The sequence below is a fragment of the Protopterus annectens genome, chromosome 3.part0 (genome assembly GCF_019279795.1).
Source record: "Protopterus annectens isolate FY-2018-M chromosome 3.part0, PAN1.0, whole genome shotgun sequence".
Classification (NCBI taxonomy): domain Eukaryota; kingdom Metazoa; phylum Chordata; order Ceratodontiformes; family Protopteridae; genus Protopterus; species Protopterus annectens.
This window is the reverse complement of record NC_056731.1, coordinates 1,238,225,388-1,238,251,884: the sequence shown is the minus strand read 5'-3', so window position 1 is coordinate 1,238,251,884 and position 26,497 is coordinate 1,238,225,388.

Sequence of the window (26,497 nt, the reverse complement as noted above, 5' to 3'; positions counted from 1 at the left end):
AGTAGATATCCTGGACCCATTGTTTTCTTTCACACATATTCACTACTAGACATTAATTTCATTTGTACTGAATTTTTCTGCATTTGTACATACAAAGACTGTAAAGTACATTTAGTCTAATCTTACAAATTTAATAACATTAATATTGAGCAAAATCTTGGAAAATGTTTGTCTCTTTAGAAATATCTAGTGGAATTGATACCAAATTCATATGTCCTGTTATTTTAAACAACATACTCAGCAATTAAAATATTCATGCTTTCTTATACCAACATTGTTTTGTCAAAAACATATTGAAATAGTGACCATTCTTGCTATTAGAAACATTTATGCATTTTGCATATCTTTATTCTGTATTGTATAGCTTTATCAATTTTAAATCATCTCTTGTTTTTTTTAAACTATCTCTTGTATAGCTTTACAGTTTAACAGGTTATAAATACAATTTAATTCTAAATAATACAATAATTATGATAGCTATTAAAATATCTTATTCTGTCAGGTTTAATTCAGTTTACCAGTATTTCTAATACACTAATATCTGTTTTTCCCCCCATAAGAGTATTGTCAAGAAGGAATGAGATATTTTTTCCTGTAGCTTTATTTTAGACCCTTGTTGTTTATTTTTTCTGTAGCTTTATTTCAGACCCTTGTTGTTTATTTTTTCTGTAGCTTTATTTCAGACCCTTGTTTATTTTTTTTCTTGTAGCTTTATTTCTGACCCTTGTTTATTTTTCTGTAGCTTTATTTCAGACCCTTGTTGTTTATTTTTTCTGTAGCTTTATTTCAGACCCTTGTGCAGTACTGCTTATACAGTCAGTATAAAGTGAGAAAGTACCCCTCCCCCTGTAGTACTTCAGCACTGTTTACCTGCCCTATGCTGTGAGAATAGAATGTATGTCAGCCCAGCACTTTGGTTATACATTTATTTTATTAGGTTACTAAATAAAGCTTTCACTGTATATTACCTCTAGTAGGTATTTACACCCTCCTGCACAATTGATTTGAACTGTATATATACTATAGCCCATTTGCTGGCTGTACTTGATGCAACTGAGGTTTTTTTTGTCCTTTTAACATTTACTTGCAAACAGATAATAAGTGACATATATGCACAATTGTGACATTTTATTACAATTACCAAATATTGTTGCATGTAAATCTCTATGGGAGTGCTCATGCACCCACCCCTCATAACCTACTCTACTATATAACTACTCTACTACATCCCCTTTAATTACCATAACCTACTGTTTTCATCTTCCATGTTTGCTTATAAATCTTCTTCTATGTTTGTGTTTTGTTGATTCTATAGCATATACCAAGGCTGTTACTATCTAATTGTAACAAACTTTAATATTTTGCTTATGTTCTTTTACTACAATGTACCTAGAAATTATTGTCAAATGTTATGTACATTTATTCTTTTTTGGAGCTTTTCTCCCCAGGACTCCATTGAAAACGGGTTCTTCGTGGCCCAATGGACTATCCTGGTAAACCAACTGCAATAAATAAATAAATAAATAAATGTAAACATTTTAACAATTATATTTTAATAACAATGATGCTTTAGAAAAACTCAAGCTACTTGTCTGGCAATCAGTCTTGTTGTTTATCTGATCTTTCCAACATTTCCTGTAACTTTTCATTCAGTCTAGGAAGGTCTGAGCTCACATTTTATATTCTGTAAACTATAGTTAATTCTTTTGGCATTTTTCCTTTAATGTGATTGTGATTTGCATAACTATGCATTTATACAACATAAATAGACATTATTTTACAATAACCGTACATGGATTTCAGTATTTTTTATTTATTTATCTATTTAACTGTCCTGCCATTAATTTTACAAAAACTGTTTGACTAATACCATCTGTGATTTTATTTATTTTTAAAATTCAGAACTTTAACTGTTTGGTGTTACTATACAATTATAACATATGTTTATTTATACTTGCTGTTGTCTGCCTTTTGCTTTTGTGCATTGTAAACAAATGTACTCTGGATGAAAAGAGCACACATGCATGTCTGTCTTGTATCTGTATATCTTTATACAAGCATGTCAGTCTTGTGACTTTAAATCTTTATTCTTATTAACTATTGTTATTTAATTTTATGCACTATAACTGTTTCGTTTACCTTTTGACTATGCTAAGAATGGCATTCATATGCTTTACTTTACTGTAGCACTGATAGATGTCTTGCTTTAACTGAATGAAAGTAAAACATTTAAGAATGATTTGTCCAGACATCAGATCCTACCATCCTACCATGTATGTTTAACCATTTTCAAAACATAAACATATTATAAAATATATTTATTTTGCGCAGATTAACTGTGTATGCAGGAAATTCCCAGTCTTTGTCAGTTGAGCTAATTTATTTCCTTTATCCTGCAACTGCTGTTGAATTTCCTTTGATGTTGCATGGTCTTTCTGACATTCTTTAGAAAGCTGTTCTGCTGAATTTGAAACTCCTATGCACTTTTGAAAAGATGTGTGTATAACTTGTCTAAGCTTCCTGAACTCATTGTATCTGTCTTTTAGAAGTGTATTACATTTCTTTGTAACAAAATGTACTAGAGTTTCTATCAGTAACTGATTTGACTGTTGTTGCAACTCTGAAATAAACCTTTACATCTGGTGACAGAACATAACTGTCTAACATTTGAATATAATGTCAACATATTAACTTTTCTTGGTTCTTTACCTTTACAATTTTTGTCTGTACAGTCTAACCTTTGGATAATGTCATGCACTGTATTTTTATGACATTGTACACACAATAAACATTTTTATACCACACATGCTTTTATTTCAGATACCAGTCAAATATTATAATCCATTTGCATAACGCCTTACTATCAAATTGCAATCCATTTGCATAATGCCTTACTATTAACTTGCCCTAATAAGGTTTTACATTTGCTAATATGCTGTATATACATTTATTCTGTTATTATTATTACCTCTATGGCATTCATACTGTATGTAACACAGAATAATTGTCTTACCAGTCAACAGACAGGCAGATGGCCAAGCTGCTTTATTGTAGATGGTTGAAAAGTTTCTGTAGTCACTTGTGAAGTTGGTACAGCAAAACTGGCAGATTCAGTCTTACAACTTCATCTTGTACCTTTTCTGGAGAATTTATGGAACTGCTCCACCTTCCTGCAATGCAGTCTCACCGGATTTAGACGTCTATTAAACTGTATTGCTACAAACTGTTGAAAACTGTAGAAATCTGAAGTACTTCACATAAACGTTACTGTGCTTTTACAGGAGTGACATTACCCATTCACTCCCCCTGTTTTTGGATACAGGCTAGGAACATTGTCAAAGGATCACCATTGAAAAATTATATTGCTCTGCTTGGTGTGGCACGTCTTGCTTGCTGTGGGATGGATTTGAAGTCTTCTTAAGACACACAGTCTTGCTGTGCTGTTTACTGCTGAATCAGAGACACATCATGACTCCATCTGTAGTCTGTTTAAAGCACCAAGCCTTTCAAACTGCACACTGATAAAGAAATATATTTTGTAGCTATAAGCACAGTTACAGATAACTTATTTTATAACAAACCACACGTAGTCTGTCAGATTTGTAGCATATATTTACAAAGTTTTCCTTCATTACAGATATGAATGATGACTTCTACAAAATACCTCTCTCTGTCCTTCTCTCACATAACTGAATTACTACAATTGCTATATACAGAACTAGTCACGCACACATTTCCTCTTGGTATGTTTTTCTGGCCTTATGTGGGAAGTCACATAATGTCTGTTTTTAGACTTTTCTATTGTCCTTTTGTGATTTAAGCACTCTTGCTGATGTGAGAATGCCATTCTGAAAGGAAACATCTGTATAAGCTGTTCCTACTGGAAAAACATCACGTATTGCTGAATTTATAAAAAAGGATGTCTGTTAATAGATATTTGTTTTACAAACATGAGAAAATCATGTAATGCTTGTTTTCCAGTATTGCTTTGTTAGGCATTTTCTGATGCTGTGAAGAGAAGCCTGTCTGTTATACATATAGTATGAATGCACATTGTAAACTCTAAACATATATTCAAGCAAACTTTTTCTTTCAGCATATTTACAACAGAATTAATTTCAGTCTTATATTCATAATATCTAACAGCCAACAGACAATTGTCTGATGGCAGATTTTACATGCATATGCCCTTGAATCCAACAGCATGATTCAAGAAAGAAATTGATGATTTTGTTAGACTGGATTTAGAGGAAGGCATTATTACTAATGCTGTTTTACATCATCTCACAGTACCAGACCCCCCAACAACAATACTTGTATTTGCTACCGAACATTCATAAGGACCTACATAAGCCACCGGGTAGACCAATTGTGTCTGGCAGAAGCTCATTGACCAAGCCTCTGTCTGCCTTTTTAACTAAATATCTTAAATCTTTATTGAGTTATGTTAGATCAAGGATTCAAGATACCACACAGTTTTTTCAGATTATTTTGGATATGCAGTTGGATCAGGATTGGCTTATGTGTACATTAGATGTTACAGCCCTGTATATGAACATTCCCCATTGGGCTGATTTGGAAACCCTATAATATTGGTTAAATAAGGTCAAAATGTATTCTCCAGGTTTTTAACACATTATTAGTATGTCTTGTGGAACACATTCTGAATAAGAATGTGTTTTATTCCTATGGCAAATGCTACTGGCAGGTCAAAGGTACTGCAATGGGAGCATCTTTTGCTCCCATTTATGCAGACCTGTTTATGGGTTTTTTGGAGGACCAACTGATTTATGACACCAATCATAACATCTTTTTAGATGAAATTGATATATGGAGGCATTACCTTGATGATTGCTAGATGGTTTGGTGGGCTGATTGTTCCTATTTGCAAGAGTTTGTAGAATATTTGAAATGAACAAGTGGGGCATTGAGCTTACAGTTAATTGTCATGCCCAGCAAATCAAGTTTTTGGATGTTACTATTATCAGAGAGCCTGATCATACACTTAGTACTAAGGATTTCCATAGACATCCTCATTACAATACTTTACTTTATGCCACCAGCTATCATCCTAAACACATCATTAGGAACATTCCTAAGTCTCATTTTTTGTGAATTAGACCCATTTGCTCTTCCGAGAACTCTTATGAATATTATAAACAAGACTTGATTTGTAGATTTTAGAATAGGGGATATGAGTTTGATAATATCATGACTGTCAGTAACTGGCCATCACAGCAGGAGTATCAATGTTATTGGAATATAAGAACAAGAATTTGGATGATGTTGCACCCATTAGGTTTGTTACTACCTTTGGATGCAATACCAATGTATTGAAAGATATTATTGACCAACATTGGGGTATCTTACAGGCTTATAATGAATTATCGGAGATCCTTACATCTAAATGTTTATTCTCTTTTCATCAGGGGCCCACTTTGCGGTCATACTTCAGCAATTATAAACATAGGGTAGGTTTAGAAGTTCCCAAACAATAGCTTACACTGGTTGGGGACAAATTAACTGGCTGTACACCCTGTGGCCATTGCTCTTTTTGTAGGCATGTACTTAAATCTAAGCAATTTACTAGTAGAAACACATCAAGAATTTATGATATTAGATATTTTTGGGAATTGTAGTATGGATTGGCTTGTAAAATATAGAATAACGGAACAGTTGTCTAGGCTACTGCTTCAAATACCACAAAGCCAAATACTTCTTAGCACTTTCTTTCACTTTTAATATAAAACGTGAACTTCATGCCTTTGTGCTGTGTGGAATTGAACCACTTGGTAGTCCTCTTGGATTGTACCCCATCCACCTGAAAAGAAGCAGTCTTTTGTTTGTTGTTAGCACTAACAACCTCTTGCCAGTAATACTACAGTGACGTGCTTTCTACAGAAAAAAAAAAAAAAAATAGCTGTTTTCGAAAGGGAGGGATTTTACACCCGAAGCTCCACCACTGCTGTCGGCAGTGGTGGAGCTTTGGGTGTAAAATCCCTCTCTTTCGAAAACAGCTACTGTTTTTTTTTTCTGTAGAAAGCACGTCACTGTAGTATCGCTGGCGAGAGGTTGTTAGTGCTAACAACAAACAAAAGACTGCTTCTTTTCGGGTGGATGGGGTACAATCCAAGAGGACTACCAAGTGGTTCGATTCCACACAGCACAAAGGCATGAAGTTCACATTTTATATTAAAAGTGAAAGAAAGCGCTAAGAAGTATTTGGCTTTGTGGTATTTGAAGCAGCAGCCTAGACAACTGTTCCGTTATTCTATATTTTACTAACGTTTCGGCCAGTCCGAGTTTCGTTTTTTTTTATGGATTGGCTTGTATATTTGGCAATTTGCTCTTGCTCTGCCTTCTATGTCAGTCAAACCTCTAGGTCCCTATGTATTTGTATATCTGAACATTTGAGTGACATCAGGAATAAAAGGATGTCCAGCTCCTTATATAACACACAATCAAACATAATGCAGCACAGTTTAAATTTGTTATAATTGATCATGTTGAGGGGGATAGGATTACCAAGATGGGTTGGTATACCATTCTAAATCAAAAGTAAAGAAGTTGGATAATTAAATTAGGGGGTTTGTTCAACCCTGGACTTAATGAACATTTATAATTAACCAATAGGAGTGTTTTTGTGTCTGTGACCTAATGTATATAAAGCTCTTTCTCTTTTTGTTATGTGTTTTCACTGAAGAAGGGGAAGTTATGCCAAAACCAGTCTGATTTTATTTTGTGTAGTGTGTTTTCCACACTACTTTGATGGTGTTGCCACAATAAAATAAGATGTTTGTTCTACTATCAAAAGATTTTAGCCAGGTTACTGTTCACACAATCTTGAGTTAACTATATTGCAATCTGATGGGTAAGCCATTCTTGTCCGTCAATATTGTTTGGTACATACAAATTACCAGATTTGAACACCTGTCTACTTAACTCCACATGCTGTAGAAGTCAGTATTAACTGCATGCTCCACAGGAGAAGTCTTATTGCAAGTATAACAGAGCAAATATTTGAATGGGACAACTACATCAATGTGTTAAAAGGCCTATGTTTGTTCTAAAATGGATGTAAAGATTTTGGGGGAATGTTGGATAAAAAAGTGTCTCATCACTACACACACACACTAGGTTAACCTTGCTGGATTTGAACAACTGCCTGTCTAAGTCTACAATCTAGAAAACTGTATATTAACTGCATGTACCACAGGCAAAGTCATACTACAAGTGTAAGATAGAACATATTTGAAGGAATAACATCATCATTGTGTTGCAAGACATATATGTGGCTTAAAAGTAAATATGAGGCCTCCCCCATGTCATGGAGTTGAGGCATGCACACCTCATGTGATGGATAATCCATGCATCACTGTCTCTGTTGTAACACATACTCACCCTATATAGTGTTTGCCAGATTGAACATCTGCCTATCTAAGCCCACAGGCTAGAGAACATTAGATCAATCAGGTGCCACAAGAGAAGTCTTACTACAAGTGTGAGATTGAGCACCTTTGAACAGATCTCCTCATTGGTGTTTAACAAAGCAGATGTTTGGGCTAAAAGGGATAGAAATTGATAGGAAAGATTGGAGTAAGTTTACTCATCAGATCGGTTGGTGAAACCATTAATAGCTAGCTCCAGAGTCACACTCACAAACTGAAGTGAGTCATTTCTGGATTTCATTGCTGTTTTACAGAGTTGATGTTTGGCCTAAAAGGGAATAAAATTGATCAGATTTGTTGGGTAAGCTAGTCATACCTAGCACTGTAGGCTCACAAACACAATCATAATAGTCAGTCACTGCTTGATTCAAACACCTATCTACCTAAGTGGTTACATTGTATTAACTGCACTTCCACAGGAGCCATCTTACTACAAGTGTTGGACAGCACATAAGATTAGTGTATATCACATGTTTGGATGAATAAGAATATGTGTTGACAGATAGACAAAACAGCAATTTGATGATTATGATTCATTATGTACTACAGAGTGCTTAAAAATGTATAAGATACACCCTATACTCATCGATTACATTACAGTGACCATGAGACAGTGGCAAAACACTTTGCAGATAAGCCATGATAAAGGACAAATTATTAGTCTAGGGATAAAAATTCAAAGGGGAATATTTCAGGGTGACTCTTTGTCACTGCTGGTCTTTTTTTTTTTTTTTTTTTTTTTGCCATTAGCCCTTTAAGCAGTTTACTTAACAGATTAGGTCATGGCTACAATTTGGCTCCCAGAAAACAACATGTAAAGACTTCTCATCTTTTTTGTGGATGATTTAAAGCTGTATAGTTCATTAGATGAGGAAGTGAAAGCACAACTGCAAGTTATAAAAACTTTTTTAGATGATATAAAAATGTCATTTGGCTTTAATAAATGTGCAAAAAGCAACCTTTGAAGCAGGAAATCTGCAGCACCAAAAATGCATCAGTCTAGGAGAGGAATGTGATATAAAATAACTTGAGCAAGAGGGAGTGTATAAATGTTTGGGGATTGATGAAGGATCAACAATAAAACATGAACACATGAATAAAACTTAGTAATGAATATTTTAGAAGACTAAAATTAATATTGAATTAATACTGAAAATAGCATCGATATCTAGGAACAAAGTCCAAGCTGTATACTAATTTGTTCTTCCTGTCCTAGCTTAGCGTTTTGGAGTGACTGGACAGGAAAATAAGAAAAATGTTTCATGCTCATCAAATGAGTTATAAAAATCACTGTATACCAATACCATATATTTCCTGTTCTGCGGGAGGTATGAGGTCCTCAAAATTGATTACATGTGTAATCAGCAATCGTAGGACTGCATACATATCTGCTGACCTCAAAAGGCCCAAATGTATTGAAAGTTTTAAAACTTGAGGAGAATACGTTTAAGATGACTTCCCTACTTAGTTTACCAGAAGCATATCGGTGTTAAGTGGGAATGCAAATCAAAACAGAAGTAGATAAAAATCAGGCAGCAACTGAATGTGCCAAAAAACAAAAGAAAGAATATAAGGTGAAGGATCAGATGAGAAGGCAAGAAATGTGGAAAATGCTTAAATATACTTGCAGGTATAGAAAACTATTGGAACAACCTCAGGTTGATCAGGATTGAATACAGGAATGGTTAAGGAGAGGTGAATTTAAACCAAAAGATGAAAGGTTAATATTGGCAGCCCAATATAATGGATTGCTTACTTGGTGGTTTACAAAGTCCATTGAAAATTTGGGGGAAACAGCCAAAAGTAGGTTTTGTAAAACAGAATTGTAAACAGTCTCACATCTTGTTGCTGGTTGTGATATACTAATGGCAGAAGGACTGTATACTGAAAGACATAATAATGTGGCAAGAATATTTCACTGGGATTGTGCAAATACTATAATATAGAAGTAGCTAAAGAACACTGGAAACATGAGCCACAAAACATTATAGAAAATGATGTTTATATCACATGGGATCACTCACTACCAACAGTTAAAAAATAGATGCAAGCAAACAATATATAGCAGTCCATGAAAAGAAGACAAAGAATGCATTGATCATTGAAATTGCTACACCGAATGACTACAGTGTCTTATGTACAGAGACACAAAGATATGAAATACCAGGATTTGCAGGCAGAAATAAGGACAATGTGGAAGACGGATACCTAGACAGTTCCAATAGTAGTAGGAACAACAGGTCTTACAAAAAAGAATTTACCTTCATACTTAGACATGTTACTGATATGAATTACAGAAGGAGTCATTACTGGGCACATTGCGACTGTTGCAAAGAGCACTTCTTGCTGACATCAAAGACTGAAACAATAATAATTTTGTGAATTTAATTATACTTTGACTTAAGAATTGGGTCCATTCCCATCATGGCATTAGAAACCCAAAAAACTTGGAGAAATTAAAAAACAGAGAACTCATAAATCATTTCATTCATGGGCATTATGGTACCATGAATGATATCTAGGTATTTCAAATTACAGTACATGGACCATGTATATGATGGATAATAATCACAGTGGACAAACAATGGAGTGCTACCCAACCATTTCTGACTATTCAGCTCAAGATCATTGTATGTGAATCTGAATCAGTTGATGTATCATTGTGAATACTTTGTAATGTGTGTGTACCATGTGAAATGTAAATACAAAACATACATGTCAAACATATAAAGCACACTTTATAATACTACTGAGAAAGTACATGTTCAAAGGCTCCACACTATTGTAAATCCTTTGCAAGCCTAATGTTTTGGATTGCAAACATAATTTACACTATAAAGTGGGCAGACAACATCACAGAGAACTAATCATATCTTGACAACAGCAAGTTTTTAAAACATGTACAAGAAATACAAGCCACTGGCATTACTTTGTTTTGGTCAAAATCAATTATTGAAGTGCACTGCTGACAAGCTCATTTGCACAAATGATGGTTAAGTATTAACGTATGCATAATTATTTTTTGAGTTATTGCACTTAAAATGGGAATTAGCAGTGGTCTGTGGAGCTCTGTTCTAAGCTATATGCAAACAAGAAGTACAAACAAATACACAGTTCTAATTATGAGCCATTTCAGAACAGATGAGCCCCCTACTAATGTTTTCAGTATCATCATTTACACATGTGTCATGATCATTGCAGTAGAATTCATTATATGGATAGTACAGGGCCATACTTACACTATCCTCATTTTTGCTAACTATCCACATAATTAAGCCATGTTGTTGTGCTCCTTATCCAAATTGTTTCTTGCGCATCATGTAGTAATACATAATGTCAAACCTGTTCATGTCAGACTTCATGCTCTTGAAGACATACAGGCTAATTCTAAATACTTTATCATAGCACCAAGTTTATAGGAACAATAATTTTAACCTGTCCAAGTGCTTTACAATTTGTCCCTTCATTAATTCTTATTTTGACCACATGTCTGACATGTAGAGTGCAGAAGGTATGAACAGGGTGATAACTGTTGACCACATAAAAACCAAGCAGGATAATGCTGGCTGACTAACATGTGCATCCATTATCTCACAAGGCAAAATGTTATGAGAAATGAAAATGTTCAAAATTTTGCAGATGATGCTAGATTCAAGCATATGCCAATATGCAGCAGCAGTCTTGAGATATCAGCATTAGCTAATCACACCACAAATAAAAGGCAAATGTCAGGTGTTGAAACACATTTGAAAGGACAATAAAAACAATTTGAAAGAATGGAATATGTGTGCAGCATAATTCATAGAATTAATGACAGCTGAAACTTCCCAAATGGTGCACATTCAGTCCTGCAACCTTTTCAACATATGATAATAAATGTGTTCTCATAGCCTACTAGTCTTACTTTCTTTCTAGAGCAGAGTGAGGCTAAGTACAGTAACATGAGTGGCAGCAAAGGTGGCCGAAATCAACACACATAAGTGCTTTTTGCTATAAGATGTGAACTGTCATTTAACATCAGAAACCATTGGTGCTCAATGCCAGGTATCAAGCAAATACTGGTGACAAACACTGATGAGACAAATAGGGGAGGGGGGAGAAAGACAGGGAAAGAGGAAGATAGAGGGAGGTAAAGAATTTTGCATATGAGCCATTTCTAGCCATTTTTGTGTTGTGTTACTGTATTTCTTGTCATCATAATCATTCTTTCTGTGTACGATAAAAGTTTACAAATAGTGAGCAAGCAAGTGTAGGATGGTGCAACAATTATTAAGGCATATGCAGGATATTGATGGGTTAATAACATATGTAGCCAAAACTTCCACACTTACTACTAACATGACAACACATCAAATGTTTGAGATACTTCTAGATTTGAAGACTTGACAATATGCAAAATCATTTTACAGACCTGAGCATTATCTGAGCAGACCATACAGGAACTCATATTGTACATTGTAAACTCACACATTTAAAGGGACAGTGACAAAAGATTGAAGCAAGGGAGAATGCATGCCTCAAGCTTCATCACAGACATGAGAATTTTACTTGCCATAAAGTGTACATTATATCCTGCAGCTTATTAAACTTATAAGAATAACTGTCTTCTCAAAGTGCTTTCTGTCTTTCTTTCTCTAGCACAGTGGAGCTAAGCACAGTTGTTAGGTCAGAAGTATATTACTATAGCCAAAGACAACATTTTCAGTTTTGCCATAAGATGTAACACCTTTTGCAATTATTTACCACTGCTGCTTGATGACAAGCATTGTGCAAATGCTAGGGACCAAAACTGAGGGTTTATTTTATGGGTGATCTCAGGTCATGTGTGTCATGTGTGATTCTGTTTTTTGTCGAGATTAAATGTACTGAAAGGGGTTGATAGAACAGCGTAAAAAGTGGGGAGCAAGCAGAATGTAGGACACTGGGGGAATAATTAAGGAATGTGCATTACGGTGGTGGGAGAGCACCATAGCTATTCACTTCTTCAGATAATAAAAGTGTACTTCTACAAATAATTTGAGGAATTTGCATTGCCACCACAGCAAGTTTGTGTGACAACTACTTAATAATGTTATATGGACAACTGGACCAAATCATGTCTGTCAGACACACACACACACACACAGGTAAAGTGGAGAACTATGTATATGTGTATATATATATATATATATATATATATATATATATATATATATATATATATATATATATATATATATATATATATATATTATATATGTGCATGTGTGTGTGTGTGTGTGTGTGTGTGTGTGTGTGTGTGTGTGTGTGTGCGTGTGTGTGCTTTGTTTTGTTTTTTGTTTTGTTTTTTTTGCGGGACATATGTCCATTTTATTTTGTTATTGGATACAGAAGAAAGTTGGAGAAGGTGGTAAGAAATGAGACAGTTAGGTAGATAGGCAAGGTTAGGTACCAGTTGCAGACATACAGGATATACAAGACATACAGGGGTGGTGACAGACACAAAGACATACAGGTATGGTGATAGACACAAAACGCTAACCAAAAATGGACTAACAGTGAACCAAACACACCAAATTGGAAAATCACTGTGAAACTCAGAAGAATACCTCCAAATTTGTGTAAAAATACTTTATTGACACTTTCATCAAAAAGACTTCATCAGAAATGTGAACAAACTTTGGGAAACCATCTTTATAAATGTTAAAACACATCTACAATTAATTATGCAATCAATTAAAACACAATTAACTTAAAAGAACATACTACCTATTACTAAAGTGTCAGATAGCCAACTTTCTATCTACTAAAAACATTTGATATATATATCTTCATTCAGGCCTGGGGGACTATCTACTCCCAATCCCAGTTGCCAGAAAGTCTCTTCTTTCGATTTTATTTTTTAAATTTCCAGCTCTTAAATCTAACTCAATGTGCTCCAAAATAGAAAAAGTAAACTTTGTATAGGAAGTACAACTAACAGAATGCCTATACAATGCATTATTATCATTCTTTGTTTTTATAGCATAATAATGCTCCCTAATGCGTTTTTAAATTCTTCGCAGTCATTCCTATATAATATGCAGAACATCCTGATCACAGAGCTATATATACTACATTAGAGGTACTGTAGTTGAATCTACCTGGGAATGGGATTGAATATTTCAAAAAATCAAGATAAATGTGAGGTTCCCTCATGTATATACCTACGAACATTACATTCTTGACATTTGTACACTCCTCTAGGTTTTTGGGAAATGAAAGTATTAACCTTTATGTGTTTGTTTTCCAAAATACCTTTAATGTTATTATTTCCTTTTTTGTGTACAAAACTGGGCCTTTCACCTAAAATCTCTTTTAAATCACTTTTACTTGAAATGATTTTCCAGTTGTCATTTATAACAGAAATGACTTTTCTGCTGTCAACCGACATTTCGATAACACATCTAGGAGTGGACTTTATAGATGTCACCTTTTCTTTGTTCATTAACCCATTGATACGAATGGGAGGGAAATCAGTTATACACCTATTAGTTATTTCAAATGCAATTTTACCCAATAATTCTTTATGATAACCTCTCTGTAAAAAAAATGAGTTACATATTCTAATTCTTGGATAAAATCAGCAACTTTGTTAATCATGCATGACACTCTAATAAACTGCCCTTTTGGGATGTTTTGTTTTATAAAATATGGAATATTTTGATAATATACATAATTGTTACTGTATGTCTTTTTTCTGTAAATGTTACTGGAAAAATTACAGAAATATCTATCCCAAGTTAATTCGACATCCAAATAGTTAATTTTGCGTCCTACATTTCCTAATGTGATTGTCAGAAAATCATCATTGGAATTCAAAGCATATAAAAATAATTCCTGACTTTCCACATGTCCTTTAATGATGAGAAATAAATCATCAATAAACTTACAGTAAAAATGTTTAGGTGAAAGGCCCAATTTTGTACACAAAAAAGGAAATAATAACATTAAAGGTATTTTGGAAAACAAACACATAAAAGTTAATACTTTTATTTCCCAAAAACCTAAAGTCTATTCTTGCATGGAGTGGATCCTGCCCATGCAGCACAGCAGTGCACCTTGCATATTCATGAAGGTGAGCTGCTGTATAACCTGCAGGGGGTGTATCCAAGCAGTGCTCATACAGTAAACATGCTGCCTGCAGTCAAGAAGTGCTGTACAGCACTTTGAAAACAAAAACAGTGTCCGCGGACACTGTTGCATACCTCTCAACCGTATAGATTTTTGCAGAATGCGGATATTTGTCTCATATGTTAGTTGTGTGCCTTCTGAAATCTATACTTGTCTGGCAAATAGCTGAGGATGGACGTCATTAAGTAGTGATAAACATTTGCGTGTAAGACTTCACATCCTTCAAAAAATTCATGCTAATGCAAAACCTATTATTCTATCAACTGTCTCCATAAGTATGCAAGAGCAATATTTAAAATCTGTCCCTCTTTGTCCCCTCATCATGTTAGGCATTGTCCAGATTTTATGCTCTAAGAGATTGACAGGTATGACTGTTAGCTATGTGCATATCCCTAAACTAAGACAAATAAAACAAATATTTTTTTCCCGTCCCCATTAAAATTTAAGTGTAGCTAAGTGGGTGTACGAGTTGTGCAGCTGTGTTCCTCATAGCTTAAACATCCGAAGGAGATAAATAGCAATATACAGCCAAAATACCTATAGTGAGATAGAGTAGTGGTTACAGCTTTCACTTAGCATGCAGTCATTCATTTCAAGCCCCAATGCAGTCCATTCATTTTTATATGTGAAAGCAGCACTAAAATATATATATTTTTATAAATAGGTAGTAAATAATATATATTTGTTAACCAGGGTAGTGTATCAGGTCCAATTGTGAGGTGACAGTGTAGTACAGATGTGAAACCCTCATATAAACACAAGTGTCTCATACAGTATAGCCACACAAGAATATAATGTAATGAAAGCACATAGGGGATGTTATGGAAGGTAAACATGCATATCATAAGATGTCATTAATAAAGAATCAATGCCACAATCCTGATAGTCCATAAAATGAAAGCTGAACAATGCTAAATTTTGTTAAGCTATGCTTAGCTGGGGCAAGCTTTGCTTAAATCTTAATGCTTAGCAATAATTTGCATAGCTAAGTGGATTTGCACACTCATAAGCAGTGCTTAGCATCTACCCCTTAAAACAATGCTTATCTTAGTCAAGTGGGTTTGCCCGTCACTTAGCTTAGCTCAGAATATTCAAAATTGGCCAATCACAGCAAAGGGCAGGAATCCAGCCCTATTTAAACCCTGCAGGTGGGAATACTACCATAACCAGTTGTAGCTGTTCACTGCAGGCACTATTGCTGGCATTGGTGAGGGTGTGTGCTTTTGGGCACAGCGTTGGGAATTCAGGAGTCCAGGGTCATGGTTGAACTCCTTGTAAAAGACCATGAAGAGAGACTGCTACAGGACCAGCACCAGAGTTCCCAATACAAAGCAGAGGCCTGGGACCATCTCACACATGACTTCACCAGCGCTACTGGTATCCCTCAGACTGGTGAGCAGGTCCGGCACCATTACACTGACCTGAAGCATAGGAAGAGATATCTCTTGGACCAGTGGATCCAAGATGCACAGGCACAAAATATCCCTGAAGATTGTAAGCATCAGTATCAATTAGTGTTCTGCAAAGTCCAGCCTGAGTATGTAATCAATAGGTATGCATAGATGTTTATCTCCAGTACAGCTGCGGATGAGAGGGCTGCAAATATTGATGTACATGCCAGCAGGCTGTTAAGACTGTACCGGGAGGCTGGTGAGTAAAAAATCTATCTTGCAGTATTCAGGGTAAATAAATAGAAAGCAGCAGATTGTCAACAACTAGTAGGTAAACTGTGTACTGTATGCAATGAATAAAGGACTGTTATCAGATGAATAAAGGTCTCTGTAACATTGAATAAAAATAAAAAACCCAGACTATTATGTTTACTTTGTCATGTTGTGGTAGGAATATAAATGTGTACAAGTTCTGCATAGTTATGTTTTTCTGGTAGAAAATAACTGTTTTATGCAACTATTACTAAAAACGTAACACATATCTGTTGTCTGAAAATTGCAGTACAGTTGTCATTACCTAGGGCATTTGTCTAATTCAAGGTCAGATTGTGCAAACCAGAGAGTAATAGGAAGAAAAAGTGACACATGAATCAACAGTTTCTTAATAGCTCATTGTGATGAAACATAGCTGTGGTGTACCTTTTTGCACAAACAGGCACAGTTTGAATCCTAGCAGTGATAGTATGCTGAATGCATATTGTCAAACAAGAATATATGAATATTTGTATAAACAGTCAAATAGTATTAACATAAATTACCTCCACAGGTCTGCGAGGTAAGGAAATATTTATAACAGCTGTAAGAAGGCTTTACCAACAGACTCTGTGTTCAACATATCCACTGTCCAACCTGAAGGCTGCAAATGACAGCAAGATATGTAAATACACCAAGCACTTTGTTCTGATATATGTCCCTCAAGTGTTACACTGTTACGGATAATGACCACTGCTGCTAATAACCAGGGAGAGAGATAGAAATGCCGGCGGAGTATGTCAGTACCACACCCCCCAAGCATGAGTGCTGGGCACTACTGTCAGTGTCACATATGTAACTGTGAAGATATGAATATGTATAGAAACAGTCAGGTAATGTTAACACATATTTCTTCAACAGGTGTGACAGGTAAGAAAATGTGTCTATTAGCTGTAAGAAGGCTTAACCAATACACTGTGAACAACAATCCCACTGTCCATCCCCAGGCCATAGGTAGATATACAGTGAGGTGAGCCATAGTAACGAGTAGAGTAATGATCTGTAAAGTTGTTGAAAAGTGAAGCCTAAACAGTTGTTAATTGACCTCTCTCTCACCCCTACCCTATCTGCACCAATACTTCATACACATTAAATGGGCATGTTCATCTCCAAACCTACTGTTGGGACAAGTGTCCTATTGTTATACAAATATTGAACCATTTGAATATTAATGTTCCCTGTTCAAATACTATCATTGGTGCCTGCTGCTATCAATGTAACTTGCATGCTGTTATAATGCCAACTGTGGTTCCATATATGCATGTGTTTTGTTTGCTATGCAACTGTTTCAATTCTGTTTTATGGGGCCAATTGGAACACCCATGCATACTGTTATAACTAATCCTGAAATGTGTTGTTCCTGATTAACCAACATATTTTTTAAACTGAAACACTATAGCTCGTCTGGGAAGGCAGATCCCGACAGATCCACCTGTCTCGCCTCAACTGACTATGGCACCAGGCCTCAGCACTTCTGGGACCCAACCCAGGCCTTCCTCTTCCATTGGTCCTGCACCACCTACAGGTGGAACCGCCTCAGGCAATGGGGCTCATCCCACCCAGGAGCGGGTGTGGAGACCGTCACTCACAGTCAGGTCTGGGGATTGGTGTGCAGCGCCCTCTGTTCAGAGTACAGTGATCAGATGTGCCAGATTGAGGGCCACCTGGTGCATCTTGAGGGTCAGCCTCCCCCTCCTGCACAGCCCCCAGCACAGCCGCCTTCGGGGCCATGAAGGTGCAGTGATGACTGCACAAGGGTAGGGATCTCAGTCCTACTGTAACCATATGGGGGCTCAGGTGCATCTGATTCTCAACCACCCTCCCAATCCAAGGTGTTTACCCCCTACATGTGTCATATACCGCACCTGTCAGCTGTCTTGTCTGTCATCCTACCTGACTTACTCCCCAAATCAACCTACTATCCTTCCCAACATCCCACCTTATAAAAAAAAAAATGGCAATCTGTTCCCCCCCAAAAAATGTCGCCCCATACATAGCTGTTCATTTTGCAAACATGTCCACTGGACACGTGTAATCTGGTCTAAGTGGCTTGACAACACATTACTGTTGCCCCCACCCCTCTCTTAGAGGTTTGAGTATCCAAATTCACCTCCATATTTTGTACAAATGTACGGCTGCTGCTGTATCAGAAATGGACAGCTATGAACCTTCCCTACACCCATCCTGCACATCCCTAGCTTTCTTTCATATTGTTTTTCCCTCTGCGTGCCCCCTTTTTCACCACTTTCCTATCACCCCTTTTTTCTTTTTTTTTTAAAGAAATTAGCACAGGAGTAGGTGGGTATAAGTGGCAGTAAGCAGCAGTAAGTAAGTTTGCAGGACACTAAGGGATGCCTACAGAGATTAAACAGTTTCCAATTTAACCATGTGTTGACACCACTTACCATCGCACAAACCCACATACAACTGCTTAGAAGTGGCTTAATCACTCTGTATCCATCAGCCACTGTTCTGCCCAACAACCATAGCCGGCCTTAGGCATAGGCCAACTAGGCAGCCGCCTAGGGCACCACTCTAGCAGGGGTGCTTTTCCAGTATTTATTTGGTGCAGGTAGGCCAGGATGGGGGCACTGGGTGGTGTGGTAGGGGGCACCATGAAGCCCTTTTGCCTAGGGCACCAGTTGATGTAAGGCCGCTCCTGCCAACAACAAAATGATCAGTGCTGCCAAGTGTCAAACCCTAGACCCTGTACACCATAATCAGAGGAATGTACCACTATACCATCTGAGCTGTAATAATGCATACTGCTTTTTTAAATAAATCATTCAGTACAGGTATAGAAAAGTAGGGAACAAACACTGTGGAATCAGTCATATTTAGTATATATAAATATACGCATATAGATTTGTATGGTGATAAATAAATAAGAAAAAGTATATACAGCAGATATATGGAGCTATACATATAAAACAAATACATACATAATTCATACCTATATATAGTGTTATATAAATATATGTAGAGATATCAAAAAAGCAATATATATATATATATATATATATATATATATATATATATATATGTTATATATAGATATATATAAACACACATATATATATATATATATATATATATATATATATATATATATATATATATATATATATATGGGTCTAGGACTATTCATAGAAAGCACATTTCACTGAAACACATTTCACTGTGCACAATTCACTGAAAGCTCAATTCACTGAAAACACAATTCACTGAAAGTTATATATGGCCTTTTCCCCACTGTAGTGTGACCCTGGAGTTATAATATATAGTGAGGGGGGTGGGGGGCATAGCTCCCCACCTATTTTAAATATTTTGAACTATACACATGGATACTTGCAATTTCAATAAATTACTCTTTTCTAAACTTACTATATATCCAAAATATGTGGGGGGCTATGCCCCCCACACCCCCCAAACCGCCCCCCCCCCACACATACCCTTACTATATATACTAACTCCAGGTTCACACTACAGTAGGGAAAGGCCATATATAACTTTCAGTGAAATGTGTTTCAGTGAATTGAGTTTTCAGTGAATTGAGCTTTCAGTGATTTGTGCCCAGTCATTTGACTTTCTGTAAAATGTGCTTTTCAGCAAATAGTCCTAGACCCATATATATATATATATATATATATATATATATATTTTCATAACATTTAGTGGAGTCATATCCAGCACCATACCTCTCCACCTCTTAGTGCAAGAATTCTGGACAAAGGCTGTCAAAATGGGGGGAAAATGGGCCAAGACTAGGGACATAATGTACTTACTGCAGTTATAAATGTAGAATGTTGTTACAGTAACAGGATTTGTGTCAGCATACATGTTCAGAAGGATGTGAGATCTGAAACTGAAATGTATGTCATCATTTACAGACAGAAATCCTCACATCATCACAGTGATTTACCACAGAAATGAAAATAATGATTCTGTGGAACAGACCAGAAATATGAGCAATAATCCTGGACAGTCTGAAGCAATCTGGTCAGTCGAGAGGTATGCTCTGAACCCCTTAGTGCAACAAATCTGGACCAAACCTGGCAAGGGGGGGGGGGTAAAGCCATGAAAATGGGAACCTATCCCAAATACTGGAGTAGATAAGGTGACACAGTTGATGCAGTAACACCCTCCTGTCTGTTGTAATATATATTGACTGGAATAGCTCAAGTCCAAAACCAAGTTACTACCCACTAGTTACTGACATAAATCTTCACATCATCCCACTGATGTGTCAGAAACACACAACACGTATGGGGGCCAGGCAACAGTACATCTTATAAATATCTGGACATTCCATCACAGTAGGGAAACTACACTGAGTTGTTAAGCATGTCACCAAGCACTGTCTAAACTACAGGCAGACTTACACAACACTAACTCAATTTTGCTATGGGGGAATACACATATAATTGCAAATATATCAGGCTCTACAGGGATTAACAGCACTGACAAACAGACACCAGTGTGAAAGTGCATACCCATAATCAATCTCACCACATTCAAAGTGACAGACTGGTAAATGACATGAACAGTAGAGTATATGGACTGTGTGAACAAAATCATCAGCATGTTTGCCACTCACACACTACCCCTACATATACTGGCCCAATTCACAGTGTAGTCTGATGCCTGACTGTGGTATCGGACATGTGTCAGTCTGCCCCTACCAACATATACAGCTGATAGAGTACCAGAAAGTGGATAGAAAAGGACCCATAACACTTAAATCTACCCCCTCCCTACACAGGCCAAATGACAAATTCAAAATACACTGCTACACATTCCTGACAGTCTGTCAACAATTGCCAGAAATACAGTCATCTCAACTGTATAGAGTCCCACAGAAAGTCCAGGCTTTGTCCTCATATATAAGGCCTCCTACACATAACATGTCTGGCAGTTTGATACATCACTGGGATGATATCAAGAATTAAGTCACTATATAATGATATACTGTATTATCCACCTCTTACTACATGACATCTGGACAAAGCCTGACATACCTGGGGGCAGAGGCCCACACACAGGGGCATTATTGACATATTGCTGTTATAAATCTGAGAAAGTTGCTGGTGTAACAGGGTTGTTGTAACATATTTGTTCTGTGGGATATGAAGTCAGAAACACACATGGATGTTACCATTTACTGGCTGCAATCCTCAAAATTTGCTACTGAATTTCCAAGGGCAAAAAAATGTGTGAGTAACACACCAACTATAAGAGTCTAAACTCTGGCCAGTCTGCGGATAGCTCTACAGTTGAGAGTTATGTCAACCACATAACACTATCAGACTTAAATTCACGCAGAGCAGCCATGTCCACACAAACTCTGTCAAACTAGCATTACTTCAACTGTATAACAGCAATACTTACATTCTGTTCCTATGTCTCGAACATTCTTCCCCAGTTTGTTGGGCTGTCTTCACAGTGTTTGTTGTAAGTGGTATTTCCAACTACCCTCTGTGATGCTGTTTGTCACACACCTCCATGAAGTCTTCCTCACAGGCAAGGAAAAGGAGCAAAGCCCACATAAGTTCTCAGTTATAGGAGTGTGTTTCCATGCTAGTGGGTATGGGAATGATACCACAGCTGTCCTTCATGCCATTAGTAAGTGGGGGACTCCAATTGGTGCACAGGCCATTAGCTGCTCATGAGCATTACCGACAAAAGGCAAGCTGCTGCCTATACAAAACAGATGTATATCCTACATCTGTCTCAGAGAGAGATGGAGAGAGAGAGAGAGAGAGAGAGAGAGACAAATAAACAAACAAAACAAACAGACAGACACACACACACACACTGAAACTGATGGATTATACCAACTGAACCGAAAAAAAAAAACACAGGTATGTCAAACAATTAAGCATGTAATGGAATGTGGTAGGGGGTATGTAAATGTGAAAAAAAATTATGTCTCAACAACACATGCTGTACTGATATATTGCTGAGCAGAACCTATGGCCATAGCATCTGTGTCTGTCTGCAGTGACATAGAACACAGCTCATGGCCCTGAGTCACCCCAGGAAAGGATGGCTCACATATGACCACTATTGGAGTGTGTGTTGCACAATACTGACTGTGACACTCCTAGGCCAGCTACTGGGATGTCACAGATATCCATATGTTAATTGTGAATACAAATATGATCTACATGTTTGTCTCAGACATGTGATGGACCTATACAGGGTATTTGCATACTGAAATACTGTTGCAGCTGTGTGTGTTGACCTGCATGTGATATACTGAGCCCATACCATTCAACTGTCCAGTGTTATGCACGCTGACCATATGTATGCCTCATATTTGTAGTTATGTCATCAAGAGTTGTGTTATGTCTGGCAAATAATTACAAACCTGTGAACACTGACATTACAACATCACCTTCTCTTTCTTTTGGATGTAACTGTGAGTGGTCACCAGAGCAGATCATTTGTCTCCATGTTTTCCAGTCCTCTGCATCTTGCTCTGTCACACCAACCACCTGCATGTCTTTTATCACCATGTGCATACACCTTATCTTGGCTTTCCTCTTTTCATCTTACCTGGCAGCCTCATCCTTTCCCAAATATTCTCAGCATACCTCCTCATCACATGTCCAAACCAACATAATCCTGCCACTCTTTGACTTTGTCCCCAAACTGTCCAAATTGGGCTGACCACCTAACATACATATTCCTAATCCTGGCCACCCTCTTCACACCCAGTGCAAGTCTTAAAATCATTAACTCTGCTATGTCCAGCTCTGACTCATGCACTTTTTTTTCAATGCCAATGTCTTCAACCCATATAACATAGCTGGTCTCACTACCCTCTTGTATACCTTCCCTATCACTCTAAATGGTACTCGTCTGTCACAAATCACTCCTGACACTCTTCTCCACCACCTACATCCTGCCTGTACTCACGTCTTCACCTCTCTCCCACACTCACCATTACTCTGAGCTGTTGTTTCCAAGTATTTACACCTATCCACCTTTTGCAAACTGTACTCCCTGCATCCTCACCACTCCTCTATCCTCCCTCCCACTCACACACATATATTCTGTCTTAGTCCTGCTGACCATCATTCCTCCCCTCTCTAGACTATACCTCCACCTCTCCAGGGTCTCCTCAACCTGTTCCCTACTCTCACTACAGACCACAATGTCATCTGCAAACAACACAATCTATGGTAACTCCTGTCTGATCATATCTATCAACCTGTCCATTACCATTGCAAATAAGAAAGGGCTCATAGCTGATCCCTGATGTACTCCCACATCCACCTTAAATGCACCTGTCACTCCCAATGCAGAACTCACTGATGTCACACTAGCCTTGTACATATCCTGTAGCATTCTTATGGATTCCTCCACCACTCCTGACCTCTTAATACAATACCATGACTCCTCTCTAGGCATCCTGTCATATGCTGTCTCTAAGTCCACAAAGACACAACACAGCTACTTCCAATCTTCTCTGTACATCTCCATCAACACTCTTACAGCAAACATCATGTCTGTACTGCTCTTTCCTGGCATCAAACCATACTGCTGATCAGTAATCTTCATCTTCCTTCTTAACCTAGCTTCCACCACCCTTTACCATTACCTCATGCTGTGACTGATCAGTGTTATCCCTCTGTACTTACTACAGCTCTGCACACCACCCTTATTCTCAAAATCAGTACCCAAACATATTTTATCCACTCCTCACACATCCTCTCACTTTTCAAGATTACAGTAAAGAATCTGGTTAAACAGACCACTGCCATTTGTCCTAAACACCTCCATGTTTCCACAGGTATGTCATCTGGACGAATAGCCTTTCCATTCTTAAACCTCTTCATAGCTATCCTTACGTCCTCCTTGATAATCTGTTGCATGTCCTGATTCACCATACTCACATCATACAACCTTCTCTCTCTCTCTCATTCTCTTCATTCTTCAAATCATCAAAGTACTGTTTCCACCTGCTTGACACACTCTCCTCGCTAGTGAGTGCACTTCCACCATTATCCTTTATCAGCCTTATTTGCTGCACATCCTTCCTAGCTACGTGCCTTCATCTAGCCAATTGGTACAGGTCTTATTCTCCATCCTTGGTGTCCAACCTTACATACAACCCTTCAGATGCCCCATCCTCAGCCTTTGCCACCACTCTCTTTGCCATGCACCCCATCATCCTATACACCTGTTTACTTTCTTCATCTGTCTGACAATCCCACTTCTCCTTGGCCAATTTTTTTCTCTGTATACTCCCCTGTACTTCCTCATTCCACCACCAGGTGTCTCTGTCCTACTTCCTCTGTGCAGATGTCATATCAAGCCCCATTCTACTCATCTCCCTTACTAGCTCAGATGGAGTTACCCAGATTTTTGCTAACTCTTCACTGCCACCCACTGCCTGTCTTAACTCTTCCCTGAACTCAACTTTACAATCACCCCTTCTCAGTATCCACCATTTGATCCATAGTTCTGCCCTCACACTCCTCCCCCTCTTCTTGATCACCAATGTCATCCCACAGACCGACATTCCATGCTGCCTAACTACACTTTCCCCTGTCATCACTTTACAATTACCAATCCTCTTCAAACAGACCCACCTGCAGAGGAGATAATCCACCTGTGTGTATCTTCCTCCACTCTTGTATGTCACCCTATGCCACTCAGTCTTGTAAAACAACGTATTCACCACAGCCATATCCAACCTCTTTTGCAAACTCCACCACCATCTCACCTTCTGCATTCCTTTGCTTAACATCATACCTACCCATCACTTATACATCCCTTCTGTCCCCTTCACCAACATGCCCATTGAAATCTGCTCCAATCACCACTCTCACCCTTGGGTACACTCATCACCACTTCACCCAACCACACCAAAGTACGTCTGCCTCATCTATCACCCATGCAATTAACGGAGCATATGCTTTAACAACTGTCATCATTACACCATCAATTCCCAGACTCCTAAACATTACTCTACCTGACACTCTTATCACTTACAGAAACACTATTGGCATAATGTTCCTTCAGGTTAACCCCTACACCAGTTCCCCTCCCATACACACCATGATAGAACTATTTGTACCCAACTCTGATACACATAGCTGTACACCCCTTCCATCTGGTCTCTGGCACATGCAATATATCCACCTTTCCTCTGTCCATCATATCAGCTAGGTCTGTCCCCATACCATTCATACTCATAACAGTTCCTACCCTCACTACCACACTCCTAGCCTTTCTCCTCTATGCCTGCCATATGAGCATCAGACATCCTTCAGGGTATGTCTGTGAATACAAAGGCTACTGCACTATCAAATGACATACGTGTGTTACAGCAATATGAAGAAAGTGTCACTAATTGTGGCACATAGCCCACCATGTATGTGTGGTGTCCTCCAGATGTCCTGCCCTAACAGGTTGACATAACTGACTGAGCAACAAGACTGTAATTACAGTGTGCCATACTGACATAGAACAGAAATGTATAGTAGGTATTACCTGTGCATATGTATGCATGGGTTTGTGTACCTGGCAGCCTCATAACAACTGACATGGGATGCAAAATGTCAGGTAAATAAGCTGTACATGTTGTACATGTGTAACCTTAGTTTCTGTGCATCCAACAGAGTTACACCTCTACAGTTACTAGTGATGTCATTGCCCTGACACAGACATGGGTAGTATAATAAGCATGAGTATGACACTGAAATTGTAGAGGTGGCCAACTGTGTTCTGACCCTGTGTCCGTGCCTACTACAAACAGATATATGACTATCCACATAGCTGTATGGCCTCAGCAATATCTTACCTGTAAAACCTGTCTCCACCAAAATAGAGTAAACCCCTTTGCTGGACAGCAGCAATACACAAAGCACATAATGCGATGCTATATTGGCTGTACAGTGCAAAGTAGGAGCAGGCACCAAACTGGGCAGCATATCAACCTTTGTCTGAATGAACATATTAGGTCAAAGGTGGATTACTGTAAGGCTAACTATGAGTACAAATTGGACACATCCACTAAGGGCAATCACAAGACCATCTTCACACATGTCTGCAGTCTCAGAGGCAACAACCCAACCCACCCTGTAATGGTGGTCAATTACAGCACATACACACACACACCATAGCTACAGCCAACCTGCTGCAGACAGGTTTATGGCAAACATCACCCCCTGGCTCACCATC